Raw genomic sequence first — 16,753 nt, forward strand, 5'->3', positions numbered from 1 at the left:
AACTAAAACAGAAGTTTCATCTGAACATGAGGAAGAACTTTACACTGAGGGTGTCAGAGCACTGGAACAGGCTGCCTGGAGAAATTCAGGAGTCTCCCTCTCTGAAGACATTCCAAACACACATGCTCCTGTGTCACCTGCTCTAGGTGGCCCTGCCTTGGCAAGAAAGTTGGACTGGATGATCTCTTCCAACCCTAACAGTTCTGTGATTCTATGAACCTGAAATGTTGGATCACTTCGCAACGCCATTTCCAGCTGCCAGCATATTGGAGCATAGGCACAGAAGCAGGAAATAGAGGAGGTTAATTATGCTTCATATGTGTGAAATGGCGTGTGAGGTAATGCAGGTGTGACACTCACAAAGGCTTGTATGAAGCTAAACATTTCTCACCTATAGTTACCAAAATATCCTGTCACATGTGGCTGTTTTGTGATGTCTAATAGCGTTTATGGCTGGATAAAATGCAGTTATCTAAAAATACCCTATCAGGAGGAGCTGCAAACTGTACCAGAGTAGAAGTGCCTAGGATGGATGTTGAAACACATGCTGAACCATGCCTGAGGGTCTATTACCCTGGCACTGGTAGGCTATCTCCCACTATATATAAGTTTGCTCTCTAATATCTAGAGGTTGTTGTAAACCATGAAGCTTAGTCGTTTACATTTTTTAAAAAAATACGACATTAGGAGATACATTTGTTATGTTCGTAAGTGTAGATGTTGTCTTAACTCTTTTGTAATTGTCAATAAATCTTCTGCCATATCTACTTCCTCAGTAATGTCTCACTTTCAGCATTTGTGCCAAAATGCTTCATGTCACCCATTTGAGACTGCCACCATCAAGTTCCTGTTTCTTGAACAGTAAGACAGGAATGCAGGTGTTTCTGCATTTACTTCTTGACATTATTCCCTACTTCGCTACTCTGGTTGCTTTTATCACATCTTTTGCCACCTTCCAAGGAAAAATAATCCAAGTGTAACAAAACTCCTTTTTATAAAAGTCTTTTCTCCAAAATATGCCCCTAGACAAACATATTCACATAATTTTTTTTCTGAGTAAGGATAGACTAAAGATAGAGGTTTTGTAGAGGTATTCTAATACTTGGTGTTAACCAGTATGTTATTTATTCCTCCTGTGTTCTACTAACTTGTTTTCTGACTACAGTTTTTTGAGGATTAGAGATAGCACATAGATATTTATATAAATGCCCAGTTTCTACTTTCCGGTTTAGTATAAATGAATGGGAGTTTGTCAGATTTAGAAGCAGTACTCATGTTCCTCCCCAATGTGTGTTGTTTTGTGTTTTCAGTATTGAACTTAATTCACCATTACATGGTGCATTCTGTTTCGTTAGCACTTCCTCATCATCACAGTCTCGTCTTGCTTAGCTGAAATACTTATGACAGCTGCAAATGTTGCAATCTCACAATACAGCCCTCTTTCTAGATCAGTGGTAAATACAGCAGCAATATGAGACTTGCTGCAGAGCGCTGAAGCTGGCTGGCATTAACCTTCCGCCATCGCAGAAACTCGCAGCTCAATTCTGCTCTTTGTTTTCCATCTCCAGTTTTTGAGCCATGATTGTACTTTTCTTTTTGCCCGGTGATTACTTGAGTTGAGTTGAGTTGAGCTGCTTGAGTCCTCTCTGGCTTAGAGATTTGATCAAAGGCCTTTTGAAACACTGTAAAACATTGACTAGTCCACCAAAATCTCTTTGGTTTTTTTGGGGTGGGGTTTTTTTTGACACTTTCAAACTATTTCAGTAGATGGATCAACTAGAGATTATTTAGCTTTGTGGAAAGCAAAGCCCCCCCTTTTTTAGGCCTAATTTCGACATTTAAATGCAAACATTCTCTTCTGTATGCTTGGTTTTCATTTATGTTTACTTTAAGTGACCATTTCAACCAAACAAAATGCAATCCAAGCATTCCAGGCACTGAGGGTATTTGTTTGGCCTCTTGTTGAGCCTATCAACAGTGAGTCAATGTGTTGAACATGGGTTTTAAAGTGGGTGCAGGTGATCACTCCAGCAGTCCGGGAGCCATATCCTCCAGGCAGGCATGCTGCGTGGGCATCAGTTCACTGTCAGTACACCAGTCACTCTCCTTAGGGAATCCAGAGCCAGAGGAGAGGGGAGAGTAACCCCTGACTGACACCCTTCAGGCAGCACCAGTAAGGATAAAGTTGTCCCGATGGCACAAGTGCATCTTCTTCTCACAGCAGAGCTTTGTGCACAGCCTCGATGTTGCAGAGGTTAATTTAGCTCCTGGATCCTGTGTTGGCTGCTCTCTGTGTTTTCATTAAGAATGAGTAAGTGGGCTATGGCCATCTGTGCCAGTGGTGCTGATAGCATTCTGGCTGTCATCAAAAAACAGAGGCAGGATTCTCCTTGGGAGTCTATTTCTGTATGTGTCCTTTGTCCCTGCTGTAGGACCAAGCCTCCTAGTTGCACATGAATTCAGTGCGTGTGCTGCGGCTGCCAGCCTGACACATTTCCAGCCACTTCTCCGAAATTTAATATCTCTCGTTTGTAGTGATGGTAACTGTTTGCTGTTCTTTGTTTAGTATTCCTCCCAGTTAAGTTTTTCCAGTGCGTAGTTTCTTTGTAACTGTTTTGGAATTAATTTTCCCTGCTTCTAGAAGCTGCTTGGAAATCAACAGTGTGTTATTTGTTATTGTGCCTACTGAGCTGAATTACTGGTCCTAGCAAGAAAAGAAAACCACTAAGAAGTAGGCAATGATATTTCAACTGTATGAAGGATATAGTTCTTCAAATCACCTGGAGGATTTTTTTGCTGAGACCTTTTCTCTTTGGACTGTTTTTTCCCCTGCTGATTTAATTGCTTATGTATAGAATAGGCTTGATGAACTGACAAATGGAAAACTTGCCAAAATGAATCACATATGAATTATAGGCCATCATCACCTATTAACTTTGTTGAATCAAATGGTAATCCAGTTGCAATTTGCAGTATTACTCTATTGCTGCCCACCCATGACACGGTGCTCCTGCTTTGATAAAGCTGAGCAATCCTCTAATAGAAATAATTTTATTGTATGACTCAACCATGCCTGTGCTATCTTAGAGCAAGAGCAATTAGAAATCTCACTTGTTTGCCAGTGCTCCAGTTGTAGTATTTATATATATATACACAATATATGGGGAGAGATACAGATACATATCTATATTCATTTAGTTTTGGTACTCGAACATCAGCATGTATACATAGCGGGATCAGGCTTGTTCTCTTTATTCTGTTCTTACTTTTCTGGTCTGTACATGAACACTGTGATCTACAGGCACACCAAGTTTTATAGTAGTATGATTCACTCTTTATACAAAATCTCACCAAATTTAATCTCTGCAGTCCAATTTTTTTTTTCTTTTCATTTTGTTGATGAGTTTAGAGAGTTTATTCATAGCTAACTTCATGCTTTTCTTCCAAAGTAACTACTCACAGATCTTTACCATATCGTCTTTCCACGCTGTAAAACAATTACTTTGGATCATTTTCTGGTGCATAGAGTTGTGGGGTTTTTACTTAATATTAAAAGTCAGTTTAAGGAGAACTGAAAATTTGTTCATTGGAATAGATCATAAATAGAAGATTTTATCGTCTCCTCTGCCTGGGCTACTGTACAAGCATCGTATTCTAACTAAAATGTCAAAATGTGCACAAAAATAAAATGCCCTCCAAGCTGAATAGAATGTGTTTTATTCACAACACAAATTTATGTGGGGGCAGGACAGAAAATATGATGAGACACATTGGTTTATTCCCTTTGTGAAAACAGATATCAAACCATAGCACTATTAGAGAAGTGATTCTCAGCTAGCAGGACAAGATCCATTTCTGAGTCATCATGAATTTCTGCTGAGGGTGGAAGCAAGTTGGCATGATTTAAATGTTGAAAGATAAAAAAAAACTCTTGAAGGGTGACTGAAAAAAACCCCACAGTGGCCAGAATTTCTATGCGAAAAGAGTTTGTTTGGCCAGATCAGCCAGGACTAGAAAATCCTGTTGTGGTATGTAACCAAGTGAAGTGAGGCTGAAGGACAGGAGGAGATGAAATGAAAGAAGAGAAGAGCTCACCACGCAGCCTTCTTGGACTAATGGATGGAAACACTGCGCTCCCTTTTGTCTTACCCTGGCTGGGCACATCAGCAGCCTGACTCCTGCATGCAGCTGGAGGAATTCCAGCACCTTTTTAGCTAATGCAGGGCAGGTGCGTCCCAAAGCTGCCGAGTTTGGAAACTGCTGTGAGACCAGGCACCATAAGACATCCTCTCTGTTTAGGATGGAAATTTAAGAGTTATGTGCTTTCGGTAAACAATTTAAAGCTCCCGTGGCAAACCAGGCAGTGTTTTGTTTCCAGCCCGTGCATTGGTAGGGTGCCCATTACCATAGATGAGCAAGCTCAAAGACTGCAGGCTTTCAGAAACACATGGGATGTGTCAAGCTGACCCACTTCTTGAAAGCCAGGCTAGGCCTTTGTGAAATGTCCTGTTCTTGTTAGATGTTAGGATGTCAAGAATGTTTAAGTCTCCACTGACGTGATAATTATTGTTATGGTGTTTATAGAGGTGGGAGGGCCCTAAGGGAAAGGAGGCCAAAAAGAAGAATCAGGAAGTGAGATGAGTAAGGCTTCAGTAATTGCACACAGATAGAGTTTTGTCTTGCTTTTTTCTTTAGCTCACTTGGCTCTTCAGTAAAAGAGATGCTTACATATGAGAAACTATCTTCTTCCTCTCTACATCTGTCACACACACAAATTCAAATGCTCCACATGTTAATTTAGTGGCAAAAGTAGATTTTAAATGGACTTTAGTGATGTGAAATTGTCAGGTGAAAACACAGTGTTCTAATAATCTTCAGCTACTGTAGCTGCTCCCACTCCTACCAATCTGTGGTTTGTTTCTTTCACATCTGCTCCAGGGAAACAAGTTAGCATTGAATCCTGAATATCTGCTGAAATCTGAAATACTGAAAACCTGCTGCCCTTTTTAGATTGTAGCATTTTATTGTACGTGTCCAATCACTATGTTATGATTTATGGAATACGTTAAATATACAAGAAGCCTGTAGGATCCTTTTATTTCAGAAGTATAAAAACGTGTCTATGAAGCACACTGTCTGACAAAATGCAAAGTATTCTTCTGACTTTGTTCAGTCACAGTAACCTTGGAGAATACTTGAATGACAGAGCAATTAAAATATTTCAAACAAGGTCATGATTTTGCAGGTGATTGTTTTTAAGATTAACTCGCCATTATGTATGCTGTCATGATTGCAGTGTGTATGCTCAGAAGCTTGGAGGAAGAGTAGCTTCCTGTTCTTGTACATATTATTATTATTATTATGATGATCAGCAATTATTGTTGTTTGCCAAGCCAGACCTATGCTAACCTCTGTCATCAACAGTATTGTTTAATCAGCTTGAAAATGACTGAATCTTATCTACTTGACAGCTTCTTTTATCTTACCTTATGAACTTATCTGTGTGAGGATATTACAGAATATGACATAAAGATCTTCAGTATATAAAAACCACAGTATTGTCACTGATTTGTCACAGCTGCATGGCACTGCCCCCCTTTGAAGTGTCTCACTAATAATTCCTTTCTAGGAATCAGAAAGCTGAGAAAAACTGAGGGATGATCTGACCTCCCCTCCCCTCCCCTCCATGGCCGGACCTGCTATGCCATGAGCATTCCTGACAGGCACTTGCTTAAACTCTTCATTAAATCTCCTGTGACTGAGACACTAACAGGTTTCTTTTGTGTTTTGACTAGCAGCAATGCTTGAGGAATTTGAAAATACATATTTAATTTGGATTGTATGAAAATTAAATGGAGTACAAGCACTTCTGTTGCTTTAAAATCTTTTTCAACTGTTATTTTTTGAAACGTAGAATTTAAGTTTTGATCCAGATTTACATTGCCACAGTGAGGGTTCAAAACTCATGAGTCAATGCCCACCCACAAATGAAGTTGGCTTAAAAGCCCATTTTCTTAAAAATAAGACATTTAGAGAAGATAGGTAGGTGGTTGGTTATTTGCCATCTGTTTTCTGAGTTTTTAGGATACTTTCTTTTCATATTTGCAAGCTTTGTGGTACAAAAAAATTAAAAACTTGCTTAAAAAATATAAAAGGTAGGATTCTTACTGCAGTCTCTTGACTTTGACCCCCCCCCCAAAAAAGTGCTGAAGGATTTGCAATTAAATAATAAAAATCAGCAACCTTTAATTTGACCTGACAGTGTTCTTGCTGTTCCAGCTTTGTAGAGAAACAAACAGTAATCTGTATATATAGGTCCCCTCACATTTAATATATTTGGTATATTTTGAGAAAGGCTGAGGAAAAGCATAGAGTGTGAATCCTTTCCATCTCAGAAAGCTCTCCATGGTGTATTGCTAACTTCAGTTTCACTCTTCTGTTTCTTAAGGTAATTAATGCATAATAATGCTTGCTAATAGGCAAATACTCTCTGTACTCCCAGGTCTCATGGTAGAGGAATTTATTTTAAAACATAAAGTTTGCAGTAAAATAACAATTCAGTGTTGTCATGGATTTGTCACATTTGGCTTCTTCTTGGTAATTAAAGGAACTTTTTGATAAACAAGTGCCTTACTTAATTTTAATGGTCTGTTCTAGGATAAACTTGCTTGTTAGAGACTCCTTATTTCTTCTAGTGAATATATTGTGCCCTTGTGTTAGAGAATCCTTACTTCTTCTAGTGAATATGTTACCTTGTTGATGGGCCAAGCAACTTTGAGCAAACTCTGTGAATGCAAAAACCTCCTTTTGTATAGTGCCTTGCACTCAGCTGCTGGGCTTGATGACAGCACAGTTGTGGCAACTTGAGAGCTTACTGGAGTGCCATATTAAATTCATATGACCTATAGCATTCATGCCCTGCTCTGAACTCACCCTTCCAAAGGTGCAATCTGAAGGAGGCCCGATGCTGTGGAGGCCAGCCCCTCCAACACTAACCAATAGCATGAAGCTGTATTGGAGAACCTGCTCATCAGTGAGAGCAAGGCAAATCCCATATGAAAATCATACTCTTTGGTTAATTAAGTTAGATTTCTCTTGTTTGCAACAACCTTAGGGTCCATGCTAAAATGAAGAACCTGAAAATACATTTTCAAAAGTTGTTGCCATATTGCAGAAAGGTACAAACTAGTGCATAAAGAGATGTGTTTCAGTTTTTGATTGACATAAGGTTTCTGGGCCACCCAGACCTCTTAGCCAGTGAGTGACACACTGTGGGAGTGCACCAGGAACCTTCAAGCACTGCAGTTTTTCTCTGTGCAAGGCTTGCACCAGTCATGGACCATCTGGTGGTGAAATTTACTGGGAACAAATGTAGTACTCCCAGTAAGAGTGCTCTGTGTCAGTACCAGAAGCATGAATCACTTCACTGACCAGTACGTTGAGCTTCTCACCTAACTTCTCACTTCAGCTGTGTCAGCATTTAATGGAGAAAGAAAGGTGCCTGGAGACATCCCTCCCATTCCAGCACATTTGACAAAAACATATGAACCAGTTCCAGCTTAATCAAGCATTCTGTGTTCTTAAAGAAGTTATATGTGATCATACAAATTAAGACTATCAGGATGCAAGTGCACTCAGAAAGAATCAAAGCTTCATCCAAATAATCATGTTTCTAGTTATTATGGATGCTTGACTTTGAAACCTTTATAATGTCTTACAATATTTTTACAGGCGTGAGATATTTACGTTAAACTCACTGTATGGTAAATTTTAATCTATGCCCTTTTAAATAGTATAACTTGGGGGAGAGGGGGAGGTGTTTGCTCTTAGTGATTTCTTGTAGTACATATTTGGCTTCTAGAGACAGCATGTTATTTAAACCATGCTTTTACTCTCCAAATCCTCTGCCTACAGCATGAAACCCTTTATTTGATGCAATTCAGCACAAGGGTCCTTACCTGGCCCCTGTGGGTCCCATAGGAGCTGTTCGGTGCCACCCTGATCACCACAAAGCCAAGCTGTGTGTGTTGCCCAGCCTGGCACACAGGTGGCCCAGCAGAAGGAGTGGCAGTGGGTATGGGCAAGCTTGCTCTCCCTCCACCCTGCCCGAACTTTGTGTCTGGGCAAGGAGAACAGGAGGTAGCACTGGCAAAAATGCTGAAGAGGTGGGGACAAAAGCTGCTGAAGATACAATGCAGCTGAAGTGAAAAGTGACTCAGTGGCATGTCATCATTGGCTCACAGGAAGAGGTGAGGCAAAGCTTGGGCAAGAGGAAATACACTTGGAAAATTAAACACTTTATAAGAAAAATAGCCTTTTCTTCTCTGTTCCTGACATCTCCATTTTCACTGCTCATCCAGGAATTTCTGTATGTATTATGAGACATTAATGCTGGCCCTAGTTCTGTTGACTGTGCCTCATCTCTAGAATAAGATTTGACCTTTTGCAGACTTGCTGCTTCTTTGCAGCATTTTCTCTCTGCCCTCCAAACCTCAGTCTGTTTTCTGCATTGAACTTTCCTTCTGCCTATCTTTTAAGCTCTTTTTATGCAGAAGTAAAAGTTCCTTGTGGGCAGAGATGCTTATTTGTCTGTTATAATTTATCCACTGTATGGGAATTATGAAGTTATATAAAGCAGCAATACTATTAATAGCAGAGAAGGCAGAAACTTCTCTATCAAACTTTTAATACAAGTTCTCTGTCAACTTGAATGGAAGCAGAATCCATAAAGTGGCACAGTCTTGTGTACAGGAATGTTGAATCACAGTGAAAAATGCAGGAAAAGGAAGTATTATAACCATGTCTACTTACAGAGAATGTAAATGCAGCCACACAAATCTTTTAAATGTTCCTTGGTCAGGTGTGTGCTGACAGATTGGTATTGGCTCAGGTGGGATTAATGTGAACTGGAAAACAAACCCAGCAAACATTGTTGGAGCAGGGCAGGAAAAGTTTAGGGCACCCCCCTGCTGTAACAAGAAACTGGCCATTCCTCGTTAATGAACCGCCAGTGACAAATGTGTGTGAAAGCAGCAGTGAAAAATTGGCCAGCGAGAAGTGCCAAGTGATGGTTATCTGAGCTTGTGCTTTCTGGCTCTGGAAACCGAGCGTTCTCTGCATTTCCGAAGAAATGAATGCTGACGATTACATATCCAGCAACATCTTTTAAAGGACTGTCCTGAAGATGGGCATCAACACTACCTGGAAGATAACTCCTTCCTTTTAATATGGGTCCTAAAATCAGGGGAAGGTGGGAAGAGTAGTAAGGGCTTTGTACCACTAGAATTAGCCATGTATTTTATCAAAATTCTGTATAGTTTCTGAGCCTGTAAGAACAAACTTTAATTTTTAACTGAGAAGAAAGGACTGTACAGGTCCAGTGCTTAGCATAGAACTTTAAAAGCATGGTAAGAAGGAGCCAGGTGTCTACTACTGTGTTGAAGTTAACAGCATTGTCAAGTTAACAAGGCCAGAATTGCTATTCTATTTATTTACTTGTCATTAAGTGATAGAACATTCTCTTCCACATCCTGAATGTCATTACCACAGTATATTTATTTTGGCTCCTTAGTGATGTCGAACATCCAGTACTGTGCCTCTTACAAACACATACATGAAAGAAATTCACTAAATCATTCTCCTTCAGTGCTGCCAAGAACACAACAAAGTGTAACCACTCTGGATACAGTTTGACCGTGGTAAAATGTCTGCACCCCGCATACACTGTAGGTGTAGCTCTACTGAAAGAAGTATCCCAAGCAGGTTTCAAGGGTTGGATAACATCCTCCTAGAGGAACTTGAGTGCCTGGTAGAAGAGGTATCCTCAGCTGACTCCAGTTTGATTCCTCTCTCTCATGTCCTGTGTCTTAGATGACACTTACATTCATTGTTGTGGTGCACAATTCTCTTCCACTAACATGTTTTCCTCCCACAATTATGAAGTAGTAAGGAGGGCAATTTAACCAACAGTACTTTAGTTACAGAATCAACAGATGCCTGACTTGACTTTGGCACTGCAAGATGATACACTTAAAATAAACATCAAAATAATACTGCACAGTTTTGCCTTTGTTTACTAGGGCTCAGATGATAGACAAATAATCGACTCTAATACTGTAAGAATCTCTGACCAGCAGCTCCAAAACAGCAGTCCTAGTCCCTGATCATCCAGTCTCACTTGTACTAATAGGATTTTGAACTCCCTTGGATTCTCACTGGTAAATCAAGCTTCACATTGGTGTGTAACATATCAGGTATCAAAGCCAGGTCTCTGTCTCCAAGCAGGAATGGAGAGCTTTGCTATGAAGGGGCGCACAGTGTTTGAACTATGCCGTGTGTAAATGAGGAAATAAAGATGAGATAACCAAGAAAAGGCAGGCCAGTAGTAATCTGACTGATATCCCCCTTTGGGGGGATTTTTTTGATACATAGTTGAACTCCAAAAGTGAACTCCAGAGATAAGATACTCTGATTACTGTGCAAGGCTATTACGGGATCATGACTGTGTATGTTATAAAGGTAGTTGATGCTCTGTAAGAAAATGTATTTAGTACTAATTTACTTTTTTTTAAAGAGATTATGCAAAAGAGTGAAAGAGGAAACATCTTTTTAAATTAACTGATGCATCTCTAGCCAAATTACTTGGCTGTTGCACTTGCATCTCTTTAGAGACTCCTCTATCTGAGGATGTGAAAGTCACTGGAAGACAAATTTAATCTGGCTGTTGGGCACTTTTTTGAAGAGGCAGAAACACTACAGGAAACTTTCCTAATTTGACAGATCTTCTCTCCTTAACTCCACACAGAGTTAAGAGAACTCTCAGGCTGGACCAAAAAGTAAGTGTCACAGTGAGGCTTTCAAATTCAGGCAGCTCTTCCCTGCCATGTCCTGGGGCTGCTGCAATTCCAGCAGCATCGCTGCCTGGCTAGGCCAAGGGTTCACATAGTTACAAGTATAAGAAATGTTGTATTTGTTCCTGCAGAGGAAACCTTAAGAAAAACATTCAAAACAATGAGCAAAGTCTGCATTAATTGTACATGTTCCAAATAGGTCACAAACATCTAATTTAAAAGCTTGTCTCTATTACTGTCGTGCCTTTTTTTAAACAGGCTGAGGAAAAGAAACATTCAGTGATCGTCTGTTTCTGCCAGTTCTGTCATAGGTTTATAAGCACTTTGACAGGTGCTGGTTTTCAAGTTTTTATCTGCTAAAACCAAAACAAAACAAAGGGAAATTCTGTACGTAAGTCTGCTACATCAGCGAAATCATTGTAAACAGGGACTGTAAACTATACAGCACTTCATCTGTAGAACTCCATGTGATTTCAGAAAGGGTTATTACCCTACACTTCCTACTGGGAAAACAGTGGTGAAGAGGTGCAGTGACTTGGCCAGAAGTCACCCAGCTGGCCAATGTCAAAACTGTGAATAAATCCCAGGATGAATTCTTTATCCTAGAAGCTGCCTCAAAATAAATAATGCAGACAATTGTGCAACGAAGAGTGCTCTCAGGAACAGTGGCAGAACACAAGATGAAAATATATATAACAAACTGAAATACTGTGAAGTAACTGGATTCAAGACAAGAAAATAACCATGGAAGCATGTGTGAGATTAAGCATCATGTAGTAAAGGAACTTTGCTTTGACCAGGCCAAGTTTTTATTATTAGAACATGCCACATTTTCTAAATTATGTCTCTATTCATGTCTTCTTTTATTTTTTTTTTTAATTTTTTTTTTTATTATCAAGAGTGGCAAAAATGGCTAAAGCCCTGGAAAGATAATTGCCTGAAATTATGCAGTTTCTGGAAGTAAAATAGATATACATTTGCAGACTCTGAATGTAACTGATGTGTGTGTGTACTAGCTGGTGACTTCTGAATCCTGTCTCAGGAAGTTTTTCCATGCTCTCGCCAATAGAGCATTCAGCTGGAAGTTAAGCACTGTGGCAAGAATTATGGCATGCAGTCCTCTTGATCTACGGGTGCCTTGGGGCATCACAACCCAGCTGACATCCCGAGGCCCTTGTACTGGGAACTGCTGTGTACACATGCACTTCAGCTCTTTGCTCTGCCCAGGCTGTGTGGATGACCACACGATCCCAGGACTAATGTTTGAAAGATTTCCCACAAACTTATTTTGTAGCTCTGGTATTTTGAGTACTCTCAATGTCATTCATCCCTTCAGAAAATTAGTGGAAGCAGTTGCTCCTGGAGGAGTTACCTTCTTCAGCCCCTGGCAGTAGAAGGAATGCATGGATGGAGCTAAAGTAATTAGCAACTACTTTCATTTGTCTCTCATGTCTTTCATTTTTTCCTCATACTTATCATCATTCTTTTCTATAAGATTATCTTGCAAACTTCTCTGAGTTTGCACACAACTGCAAATCACAGTCTCTGATATTAACCTTGTTTCTTCTGTTTTTCTTTCAAACAGCCCTCAAGACTTGCTACTTGTCTCTTCAGGCCAGTCATACTTTCAAAATAACCTCATCATGTGACTGAAATCCCTCAATATGGAATATGTTGCTTAGACACTGCCAAGCTGAAGGTCAGGTTTAAAAACTACTTTGCCCTGGGTTGCAGCTGCCTACCTTTTGGGTTCTGTGTGAACAGATCATTAAGGTTTAATAACACCTGGCCAGCCCTTTGCCAGAAGCACTTGGAAACCCAGCCTGGCAGGAGGTTGTATGCCAAGAGCAGAGTCTCTCAAAGCAGGGTTTACATCACACACACACACACAGAGCTGTGCAGGTCCGAGTAGTGAACTGGCTGGGATGGATTCCTCAAATCATTGCACGTGTTATCCCAGGGTGTGGGGCCAGCTCCCTCACTGACCTTTCCCCACAGTAGCATCCTCATGAAGCACAAGTCTCCCAGGGCTCCACTCCCAGCCCTGTGCTGCAGGAGGGAGACCAGCCCCTCTCATGGGGACTGTGGGGTTACCTGGCTGAAAGAGGGTTGGTGGCTGCCCACGTCATGCCAACGTACCAGGCCTCTCCCTTGCAGGAGTGCCAGGGATCCTGCTCCAGTGTGCACGTTCCTTGGGATGCCAGATGAATTAGGGATGAGTCAGCCAGAATTTTTCCACGTGCTTCTGCTGCTGCACAGCACTGATGGCCAGCTGAACTGTGGTTTTCAACTGCTCTCTGGTCCTGATGCTTTTAACACTAACAAAAGAAGAGGTCTCTGTCTCCTGACAGAGAGCTCCATGGCAGGACACTGGGCATCCCAATGCTTGTCCAATTTCAGGCCCCTGCATCCCTAACATTTTTCTGAATAGCCTAGCATGTGTTGGAAAACATTTGGTCTTTCCTGCCTGCTTTACTCCTCTGTCTCTCCCACCAGGTAAGTGGATGGACACAGTCAATTAGAAGAAACAGTGACAGTGCTGAAACTGATTTGAATTTCAACCAGGACCTGATAGCAACTAGAGCTATGTACAGAGAGCTGAGGACAGGCACTCAAGGACCTGGTGAGTGCCCATATAAGCTAAAAGTTGTTTTTGTTTTAAATTTTCATTTCAGTCCTTACCTACATTCAGATTAGTTGTTGATTAGCAAATGCTGATTTCTTCTGCTCTTCTTTGAGCACATAATCATGGAAAAGGAACAGTCCACTTCGGGAAATATCTTCTATGAGACAAAGCAAAAAATCCTTCTACCATGCCATTTGATGAGTCCTCTTGGAAAGACTGTAACTTCTGTAAATGCTCGCAGTAATAAAGCAGCACTGATGTCAAACTATACAGCATGGGAGACTAAGCATTAATTCAAGTCTTGTTATAAATTTCTATTATCTGCATTCAGGTTGCATCTAGAACTCCCAATCAAGACAGGCTTCAGCTGTGCTAAACACTACATCCATAGAAATGACAAATTTGCACTTTATAGCACTTAGCATCTAAATAGACAACATGAAATAAACTGGCGTGAAGTCAAAGAAATGAAAGAAAGATCCCCACTGGCTTTTCACCTAGACACAATCTGTAGGCTACTTACTGCATTCAAAAAGCCTGAACTCTGTATTTCTTTTGACAGCCTGAAAACTCATTTATTTTGATGGGAGAGAAGCACAGGAGTATTTTTCCCTGAATACACGAATGACCCCTGAATCCACTGAGGAGGAATTTTAGGATGAATGCGTTACTGCTTTACGGGCTAACATGGCAGAGATGGCACAGGAAGGAATAGAAGACAGTCATGCTTTTCAGAAGGCCATAAGCAGTGTCTCCTGAACTGCCCATAGCAGCAAAAGAGCCCTTGATTTGCACAATCCTCCCTGAAGAGCTATTCAAGTGCAGATGTCCCAGTCAGCACTTTCAAGTTCTGTGAGGTAAGTTTCATTTGGCCCTATTTACACAGCATATCATCTCAATTATTCATGCACACATTTCCTGACACCTTTGCCATCATAATTAAAAGGGCTCCTGGGGCTGTTAAGCCAGAATATGATCCAAGCACAATACTGTGATGAAGTTAATTGATCTTTACCCTGAACTACTCTATCTATGTTATTTCTAGCTTTCACCTGCCATAGGATGTGGCTATATTTTTTGTCTGTAGGATGACAGAGCCCCTTGTAGGTAAGAACCTGCACAACCTGCTGTTCATCACCAGGTTTCCTCTTCGTCTCCTTTTCAATAAAATAAAGAGACTGATTGTAAGTCTTTTGCCATAAATCAGCTTTGCTTAGATATCATGTAACTCTTATTACTCTTTTGTGAAGCCTAAATTGTCAACATAATTTTTCTCAAGCGTGGGCACCAGGACAAGACACACTATTCCCTTAATGTTGCTGTAACATCATCTTTCTACTCCTACGGAAGGTATTCTACATCCAGGGATCACATCAGCTTCTTTAGTCACCACATTGTTCTGACAGCTCCTGTGCTGTGGGTTGCCCATGTGATGAGGTTTGTTGCTAATTCTTGAAATCCTGTGATTCATTCAAAGCTGTCTGAGCTACTGCAAGTGAGAGAGTAGAAGTCACTCCAAGTCACCTAGCACCTGCTGAGGTGGCCACAGGCAGCAAGGTGTGCCTCTGCAGAGCAATATTTAAACATTCCTGTCATCCTATGAAAAAACCCCACACATTTAGTCACTGAGCAAATTTCTGTGTTGATCTGAAATAAATTCACTTTGCCATGCTGCCAAGGCCCCATAGCCCATGTTTTCCTCTGGGACACAGTGATAGCATAACTTCCTTGGAGAGGAGGAGGCTCATTTCTGTAGACATATGAGTATCTCTCCAAGAAAATAAACAGAGTTAAAAGGTGTTGATTAGAGAACAGTTGTCTATTTTCCTTTGCAAATGAACATACAGTGCTACATCTAAAAGCCTATGTAACGATGTAAGGTTTCTGTATGTACATTTATTTACCTAGAAGATTTCGTTATACTATGTAAAGTTTAGACAAAAACAAATCAAAGGATTACAAAAGTAGTTGTGTTGTATTGTACAGGTATTATGGCATTATGATAAAAACCAACACAACAGAATATCTTTAGTTTCACAAATGTGCTTTTAATTACCATAACGAAAGACAGAATTCTCATTTCACAAATATTCTGCCAGGTTTTCTATCTTAGATCTATGTTGGATACAAGTAAAATGATTATGTTCATGCACAATACATTGCAAAAGACTAGAGTTAGCAATACTTTTTACTTTTCTTGTCTGAGATTACAGAGCCAAGATCCACAAAATTAAAAGTTAACAGTTAAAAGACAGTAAGTTGGCTGTTTAGCCCTGGATACACATTGATGAAATTTGGGTTTAGCTCTGTGCCAACAGATAAAGCATGAAGGAAAAGAAAAAAGGAATACACCCAGAAAAGAATATATCAGTGTACGGTCATTGCAAGCCAGAGTAGAGAGTGACAAAACTTTTCTAAGGGAAATTTGCTCAAAGGGTTAAAACACCTGATTTTTTTTACGTCAATAAATCAAAATACAACACATGGGGTATTTTACATATTTTAATTTTTATAATCGTGCTGGAAACTGAAACATATATCAGTTCAATATAAAGTAGACGTAAATTCATCTCAATTCAGTACCTGCTTATACCTGTTTTGGTACAAGAGCCAATATAATCAGGAAAAAATAAACACATCCTCTGGGTCAATATGTAGATTCTTCATCATGTCTGTCTGTGACAATCTGGGGACTGTGCCTGTGTGTAAATTTTTGTATTCTGATTTAAGGTAAGAAATTGATGAGATTGGTAGATGTGGAGCTGAACTGTCAGATCGATGTCACACACCTTCCAGAGATAAGAAAGCAGAGATTAGTGAAAGTCAATTGCTCCCATTCAAAACAGGACTGTGTCTGGAAAGTTGGATGGCTGAAGGATGAATCAGTTTTGCCTAGTTTACCTGATGTCCAGGAGAGAGGAATGGGAGAATTTTCTTGGATGTGGAGCATAAAACAGCATTAAGCATGGATTCTTCAGTGCTGTGGGCTATGGTGTGATGATACAGCCCAAGCCTCTCTGACAGCTCTCTGACACCACATGGGGCAGTCCTGACTCCCCCAAGTTGTGCTCATGTCATCCTGTGGTGAGATGGTTCCTCTAGCCAATCCAGCAAAAATACTGCTCTCCTCTCTGTCAAAGTTAGTTTTCTACTGGATTAGGTCCCTTGAAATCCTTGCTGTGATACCAAATGAGCTTCAGTGCCACAGGAAGGGAAGTGCTGGGGTACATGGCTGGGGAGGAGGTGGAGTGGGATCACTGCTTTTGGCAGCAAGTAA

This window comes from Corvus hawaiiensis, chromosome 1 (genome assembly GCF_020740725.1).
Source record: "Corvus hawaiiensis isolate bCorHaw1 chromosome 1, bCorHaw1.pri.cur, whole genome shotgun sequence".
NCBI classification, from domain to species: domain Eukaryota; kingdom Metazoa; phylum Chordata; class Aves; order Passeriformes; family Corvidae; genus Corvus; species Corvus hawaiiensis.